This window comes from Mauremys reevesii, linkage group 18, assembly GCF_016161935.1.
Source record: "Mauremys reevesii isolate NIE-2019 linkage group 18, ASM1616193v1, whole genome shotgun sequence".
Lineage (NCBI taxonomy): Eukaryota > Metazoa > Chordata > Testudines > Geoemydidae > Mauremys > Mauremys reevesii.
The window spans coordinates 28,251,528-28,259,687 of record NC_052640.1 but is presented as its reverse complement, the minus strand read 5'-3'; positions in this window follow the sequence as shown (position 1 = coordinate 28,259,687).

The following is an 8,160-nucleotide window of genomic DNA, read 5'->3' as shown; positions in this document are numbered from 1 at the left end:
GCGGCTCTACAAATTTGGCCGCCCCAAGCAGTCATGCCCAGGAGGCGCCCCCGAGCCGCGGGAGCAGCGGACCTCCCGCGGGCATGACTGCGGAGGGTCCGCTGGTCGCGCGGCTCGGCTGGACCTCCCGCAGCTGCGGGCGGTTCGCTGGTCCGGCGGCTCCGGTTGAACTGCCGCAGGCATGACTGCGGCAGGTCCGCCGGCCCAGCCTGCTGCCCCCCGGGAAAGGGCCGCCCCACGCGGGTGCTTGCCCCGCTGGGGTCTGGAGCCGGCCCTGGAAAAGTGTCTTCTATCAGTTTCTATGTCTATATGAAATCACTGCAGCTCCTTTCTCTTATACAACGTGCTGATTTGGTAACTCCATCCCAGAGCCTGCACCCCAAACAGGGCCGGATTAACCTTTTGTGGGCCCGGTGCTAAACATATTTGTGGGTCCCCATTGGGGAAATGTGGACATGGGGTAGGGGGGCAGAGTCCTCAGAGCAAGGGGCTGACTGGGGGCAACGGGAGATGGGTCATGGTATGGCAGGGACAGCCCCACTCCACCCAGCCCAGTACAAGGGCCCTGTTTACAAACCAGGAGCTGCCAAACCCATGCTGTCCAGCCCAGCCCTGCACTGCCATTGTGCTTCTTCCCCTTGGGGGTGGGCCCATGCTGCACCATGCTACCCCCTGCCCAGCACCCCTCTGGCTCCCTACACCCAGTGCCACACCCCTCAGAGACCCCACAAACCCCCCTGCCCAGTGCCCTCCCAGATCACTCCCCCACCCACTCAGAACCCGCCCACAGATCCTCTCACTGACCAGTGCCCCCCAGCTGAAGACCCCCCACAGCCCTCCCACAACTGCACAGTGCCCCGCACCTTCCCACCCAGAGCCCCCCTACAGATCCCCTCACTGTCAAGTGCCCCCCATCACCACAACTGCATAGTGCCCCGCACAGATCCCCCACACTTCCCAGCGCCCACACACACACAGATCTCCCCCACTGACAGCCCCGCAACACACAGAGATCTCCCCACCCCCCAGTGCCCAGCACCTACCCAGACCCCCTAGAGACCTACTCTCCCACACCCTAACCCCCAGCTACAGTAGCCGGCCCTGATGGGAGGTGACTGTGGCTGCGAGGCTGAGATGGCAGCGCAGCCAGAGCTGGTCCTGGGGCAGGATAACTCTGGCCTCTTGGGAGTGGTGGAAGCAGCCAGGCTGGAGCAGGAGCAGAGCCTACCCGGGCCAGGCTCTCTCAGGACCCAGCTAAGCCTCCCCACTCCCCGACTGTTCCCTGTGAGTGGCTGAGACTGGCCCAGCCTCTGCACCAGTCCCAGGTGGCTCTTCCCCCAGGGAGGCAGGTGGGGCCCCACAGGTCCCAGGCAGTGGAGACAGCTCAGAGCTGGAGCAGTGCTGGGGAGTGGGGCAGATCCCTGAGACGTGACTCCCAAGATCCTACCCAGCCCACCCACATCCATTGGCCCCGTGGCCAGCAGCCTTGCAGAGCACACACCTCTCTCTCTCCCTGCTTTCCTATCACCAGTTATGTTACTACAGGAATGAAATCGAGACATCCCGTAAAACAGCTAGTTCCACATTGTTCTTCAAACCTCAGATCATTGAAATGCAGCTTTGCATTTGAGATACTATATGACTGTAGTACACTTTGCACTGCCTGCATCTACACTGACATCAGGAGAGGAGAAGAGGACAAGACTGTCCCTAGCATATGTGATTTTAAAGAAAGGTGAGACACACCCACCCACTATCAATACAACAAGAAGGGAGAACAGTAGCTGGTGCCAAGAGAGAAGATGCAATGAAACCCTTCTGTACCCACAACTGATGTCTGAAAAGCATCAGTCACTCTGCAGATCAAAGAAAGACAGAGCAGCCAGTTTCAGACAGATAGGATCCTTATGACCTATATAGGAGAAGTGCACTTCCCTATAGCAGTTTCCCAACATAGTTTTCTTATGGATTTATTTATTAAGCAAAAATTAAGATTAGGAGTCTGATTTAAATTATGTACATTTTTAGTGTTAGTTAAGTATGAAACTATTGCAGCTACTTTTATTTTACTCCTGCCTTCATAAAAAGCTACCGAGTTATAACAGATCATTACAAAGACTAAAGTACATGCTTTAATATAATTAGGACCGGGCAACCCAAGATGAAAACTACACCGTGGAAGAGTCCTACAACCAGGTATTTGAGGCCAATCCCTTTATCAATGGAATCCTAACCAAAATATGAGGAAGGAGAAGAGTCACCCTCAAACTTTTGACAATAGCTCAAGGTCAGACACCAAGAAGACCAGCACCATTCGTATTCTGGTTTTGAATAAAATACTTGATCTTGCCTACATCATAGAAACCTTCCTCTCTCCAAGTCTACACCCCACTACACCCTTTAGCAATAAAGTAACCATTAAACAAGTTCTGAATCAGACGTCTTTCTTCCCAATTTAGTTTTAACAATAAAGCTGCAGCGTAAGTAGCTATGGGAGAAGACAATGCAACTACTAGGTATTGGTGGGGGAAAAGTGTGCTAGTAATGTCCTGGATATACTGGCAGGGCCGGCTTTAGGCCAATTCAACCAATTCCCCTGAATTGGGCCCTGCCCCTATGAGGGTCCCGCGCCCAAGCCCTGGTTCAGTGTATTGGCAAGAGTCAGTGCACTGTACCGGGGTGGCCCGGCTTCTCCAGGGGACAATTTAAAGGGCCTGGGGGCCCTTTAAATTACCACCACAGCCACACTGCTGGAGTCCTGGGGTAGGGCTGTGGGGATCTGTGGGCTACTTAAAAAGTCCGTGGCTCCCGTTGCTTCTATCGCCCCAGCCCTTTAAATAGCCACTGGAGCCCCGCCGCTTCCCCAGGGCTCCGGCAACTATGTACATGGCCAGGGCTGTGGAAGCAGGGGAGCCCCTGGTGGCTGCTGCTACCCTGGTGGGGGAGGGAGGAGGAGGAGGGAGCACTTACCATACCGGGTGGTCTGTACCCCCTGTGCCCGCACCCCCTGCCCTGTCTCCAGCCAACCACTCCCTGCCCTGTCTCCAGCCAACCCCTGCTGCATCCCCCCTGCCTGAAGCCAGCCATTCCTGCACTTCTCTGTCTTCAGCACTGCCAATCTATGCCGTACCCCCCTATGGCCCTGCTTGAAGCCGGCCAGCCCACCCCACCCCACACACCCCTGTCTCCAGCCATTGCTGCACCCCTTGCCCTGCCTGCAGCCAGCCCCATGTCCACTGGTGCCCTGCAATTCCCTGGGCAGTAACCCTGCACACCTGCTTCAATGATGGGAGAAGAGAGCAGCTGGTACCCACACATGTGCACACCCTAGGGTGACCAGACAGCAAGTGTGAAAAATCGGGATGGGGTGGAGGTTAATAGGATCCTATATAAGAAAAAGACCCCCAAATTGGGACTGTCTCTATAAAATCGGGACATGTGGTCACCCTAGCACACTCCCAGGGAGTGGCGGGGACCCACACATGTGAAGCGGAGTCATTTCTAGTTCAGGCCCATCTTTTTTAAAAAGAACCGTAGGTAGGGTTAACATACAGCCGTATTTTCCCAGACATGTCAGACTTTTTGGTTCTTAAATTGCAGTCTGGGAGGAATTTTTAAATATGGACATATGGTAACCCTATTGGTACCAAAAATACATATTCTGGCACATCCCTTAAATCAGAACTTTTTATAGGGAACCGGTTGCTAAGAAAGGAAAGGCTTTTTTTTTAACCTTTTTTTTCTTTTTTTTAAAGTCATCCCTGCTGGGGCCCCGCCAAAAATGTTTGAATTGGGTGGGCCCCAAACTTCCTAAAGCCGGCCCTAACTTGTCTGTTCAGTGTTATAGCTTTTAATATGCTAATGCAAACACTGTAATAGAGCATTAATGTCCCAATGTACTGTAGCTTGTTTTAACTTACCGTAATATACTAGAAGTGGTGCATGTGAACATTGCCGTAACGAGGGCAAGGCGAGTGAGGCACTTGCCTCAGGCACGGAAAGTTAGGGGCTCAGAAAGTCTCTCCTTCAGCGGCAATTCGGCAGCAAGTCCTTCCCTCTGAGAGGGACTGGGGGACCCATTGCCGAATTGCCGCTGGTCGTCAGCAATGGAGAGGGGCGGCACATACGGCTCTTTTGCAGAAATTAATTGGTGAATCCTTCCCTCCAATAGGGAAGAGCTGGACATGCTGCCTCTGTTCCTTGCCTTGTGTGCAAAAATCCCTAGTTACGGCCAGTGATGAGCTGCCAAAATCTTAACAACGGGTTCCCTATAAAAAGTTCTGATTTAACAACGGGTTCCCTATAAAAAGTTCTGATTTAAGGGATGTGCGACAGCATGTATTTTTTGTACCAATAGGGTTACCATACGTCCATATTTTCCCAGGAGGTGATTAAGAACCGAAAAGCCTGACATGTCCAGGAAAATACAGATGTATTTTAACCCTACCTAAAGTTCTTTTTAAAAAAGATGGGGCTGAACTAGAAATGAGCTCCGTTTCACATGTGTGGGTGTGATCACGGACAATCTCAATTTTTGGGTCTTTTTCTTATATAGGCTCCTATTACCCCTCACCCCCGTCCCGATTTTTCACACTTGCTGTCTGGTCACTCTAGGGTGTGCACATGTGTGGGTCCCAGCTGCTCCCTGCCCCCCCCTCATTGAAGCAGGTGTGCAGGGTTACTGCCCTGGGAACTGCAGGGCACCAGTGGACATGGGGCTGGCTGCAGATAGGGGTGTGGGGCAGGGCTAGCTGGAGGCAGGGAGTGACACGGGCTGGCTGTGGGCAGGTGATGCAGACGGGCGGGCTGCGGGTGGCTGTGGACAGGGGGTGGCTGCAGGCAGGGGGTGGCTGTGGCAGGGGCTGCAGGCAGAGGCTGGCTGTGGCAAGGGCTGGCTGGGGGCAGAGGGCGGCTGTGGGCAGGGGCTGGCTGCGGGCAGAGGGCGGCTGTGGGCAGAGGGCTGCGGGTGGCTGTGGGCAGGGGTGGGGCAGGGGTGGCTGCGGGCAGGGGGTGGCTGTGGGCAGGGGTGGCTGGGGCAGGGGTGGCTGTGGCTGGCTGGGGCAGGGGCTGGCTGCAGGCAGAGGGGCTGTGGGCAGAGGCGGCTGCGGGTGGCTGTGGGCAGGGGTGGGGCAGGGGCGGCTGCAGGCAGGGGTGGCTGTGGGCAGGGGCTGGCTGCGGGCAGTGGCTGGCTGGGGCAGGGGTGGCTGTGGCTGGCTGGGGCTGTGGCTGGCTGGGGGCAGAGGCTGTGGCTGGCTGGGGCTGGGGCTGGCTGCGGGCAGAGGCGGCTGTGGCTGGCTGGGGCAGGGGCTGGCTGGGGGATGGGGCAGGGGCTGGCTGGGGGCAGGGGCTGGCTGCGGGTGGGGCAGGGGCTGGCTGGGGCAGGGGCTGGCTGCGGGTGGGGCAGGGGCTGGCTGGGGCTGGGGCTGGCTGGGGGCAGAGGCGGCTGTGGCTGGCTGGGGGCAGGGGCTGGCTGGGGTGGAGCAGGGGCTGGCTGGGGCAGGGGCTGGCTGGGGGCTGGGGCAGGGGCTGGCTGCGGGTGGGGCCGGGGCTGGCTGGGGGGGGGGCAGGGGCTGGCTGGGGGCAGGGGCTGGCGGGGGGGGGGGGCAGGGGCTGGCTGGGGGCCCAATCACTTAGTTTTGTGAGATCTTTTTGAAGTCCTTCACAATCTGCTTTGGTCTTAACTATCTTGAGCAGTTTAGTATCATCTGCAAACTTGGCCACCTCACTGTTTACCCCTTTCTCCAGATCATTTATGAATAAATTGAATGGGATTGGTCCTAGGACTGACCCTTGGGGAACACCACTAGTTACCCCTCTCCATTCTGAGAATTTACCATTAATTCCTACCCTTTGTTCCCTGTCCTTTAACCAGTTCTCAATCCATGAAAGGATCTTCCCTCTTATCCCATGACAGCTTAATTTACATAAGAGCCTTTGGTGAGGGAACTTGTCAAAGGCTTTCTGGAAATCCAAGTACACTATGTCCACCGGATTCCCCCTTGTCCACATGTTTGTTGACCCCTTCAAAGAATTCTAATAGATTAGTAAGACACAATTTCCCTTTACAGAAACCATGTTGACTATTGCTCAAGAGTTTATGTTTTTCTATGTGTCTGACAATTTTATTCTTTACTATTGTTTCAACTAATTTGCCCGGTACCGACGTTAGACTTACCGGTCTGTAATTGCCGGGATCACCCCTAGAGCCCTTTTTAAATATTGGTGTTACATTAGCTAACTTCCAGTCATTGGGTACCGAAGCCGATTTAAAGGACAGGTTACAAACCTTAGTTAATAGTTCCACAACTTCAAATTTGAGTTCTTTCAGAACTCTTGGGTGAATGCTATCTGGTCCCGGTGACTTGTTAATGTTGAGTTTATCAATTAATTCCAAAACTGCCAGCAAGTTTAACTTGGGCTCCAGAGGCAGCCAGTGGCTCGAGCTGCCTGGTGGTAGCGGGAGTCCCGGGGGGCAGTCAGGGAGCAGGGGGAGGGTTGGATGGTTCGGGGGGGGGGGGACTTTCTGGGGCTGGGGCAGTCAGGGAGCAAGGGAGGGTTAGACGGGAGGAAGTCTGGGCCTCTTTCCAACAGCAAAACACAAGCCTAGAAAAGCAGCCTTCAGTGTGAAGTGCTATCTGCTGGCCCGGGCAGCCTGCACGGCCCCGGCCCGCTTGCCTGAGCTGTATTATTAATGCATTTCAGTTGGAAGATGCAGCCTGAGTGATGTAAAGGCCCCAAATGCTGCTGAAAGAGCTGGGACAGTTGCAGGTTTTCTCTGCTGGGCTTTTCATCGGGGTCATACACTGCAAACCTGCTTGAGGCACTGCGCAAGAGATCATTATTGAGGAAGTTCATGCAACTCACAGCTTAGGCTCTTCTAAGCTTGCAGCCAGGGCCCAGGATTTGGGAGCCCCGCCCCCGCAGTGGCGGAGGGGGGCGGGGTCTGGCTGCTGGAGGCCCAATGGGAGCGGTGCAGTCAGTCCCAGGTGGCCAATCAGCAGTGCCACACTCTGCACGGGGGGAAATCCTGGACCTTTCTACCTTATTACAAATTCCTGCAAAGGCACCACTTTGGGGCAATGTGCTCAGTGGGGGAGCAGCGGCCCCCCGATCCCCCCAGCTCCGCTCCTGGGAGCCCAACCAGAGCAGTGACGGAAGGTAGCGCAGGCGTGTAGCACTGATACCAGGTTATCTCGGGAGTCCCTAGGACAAGAAAGCTCTGCCCTCTGCAAGGTGGGGCTCCTCGGTGAGAGGGTATCCCCACACAGCACCCAGGGGTTACACTTTAGATGTAGGAGGGACAGACTCTGCTGAACTTAATTCGAGGAATGATTTTCTTACTGTAAACCAAACAGAAGAGGGGTAGATATGTGCTCTGTGAAAGCTCTCCGGGGGAGACAGCCAGGCCTTAAAGGCCACAGGACAAACCCATCAAAGTGGCCATTAAAACACACAGACAATAGCCCCAATGATCACCAGTGGCATAGCCCAGTACCTCTCCGAGCTGAATGGGCTGGGTTTGGAGAGGAGCCCCCAGGATCTCTCCAGAGACTAAGAAGGACTGTTAAATAGCAAAGAGAGTCTCTCTTTGGGTAAAAGGCCATTGGTGCTACTGAAGAGTGACACTCTGAAAGGCATGGGGATGGTCCCACACAGGAGGGTGGGAGCTGGGCCAGACCAAGGAGGTCAGCTCCAGTGTAGGTTCTCTGGGGTAGGACAGGGGCAGAAGGCTAATCTGTCTGCTGGACCATGTCAAAACTTTCCTTATCTTCCTCCTTTTCTGCAACGAAACAGGAAAAACACTTTTCTAAAATTGAGGCTAACATTTGGAGATGAGAAAAAAAGATTTATGTTTATTTAAAAATGTTCCTCTCTTTCATTCTAAATAAAGCTTGTTTAACTGAGAGATCGGCTGTATGTTTGGAAAGATTCAACCCGTTCTTCTGTCTCCGAGGAGAAAACATGCAGAAACCTCGCGCAAAGGGGTCTACCCGGTACTGACAGCCGGGAGCCTAAGACCCCTATTTTGTCTAGAGGGTAGAGGACAGAAGGAAATGCTCCCCCAGACTGTGCGTAGGACAAGAGGAGAGCAGGTAGATCGCAAGAAGAGCAGGGAAGAGCGAGAGGTAGCGGTGGCCTAAAGGTCACAGTGATAAAAAG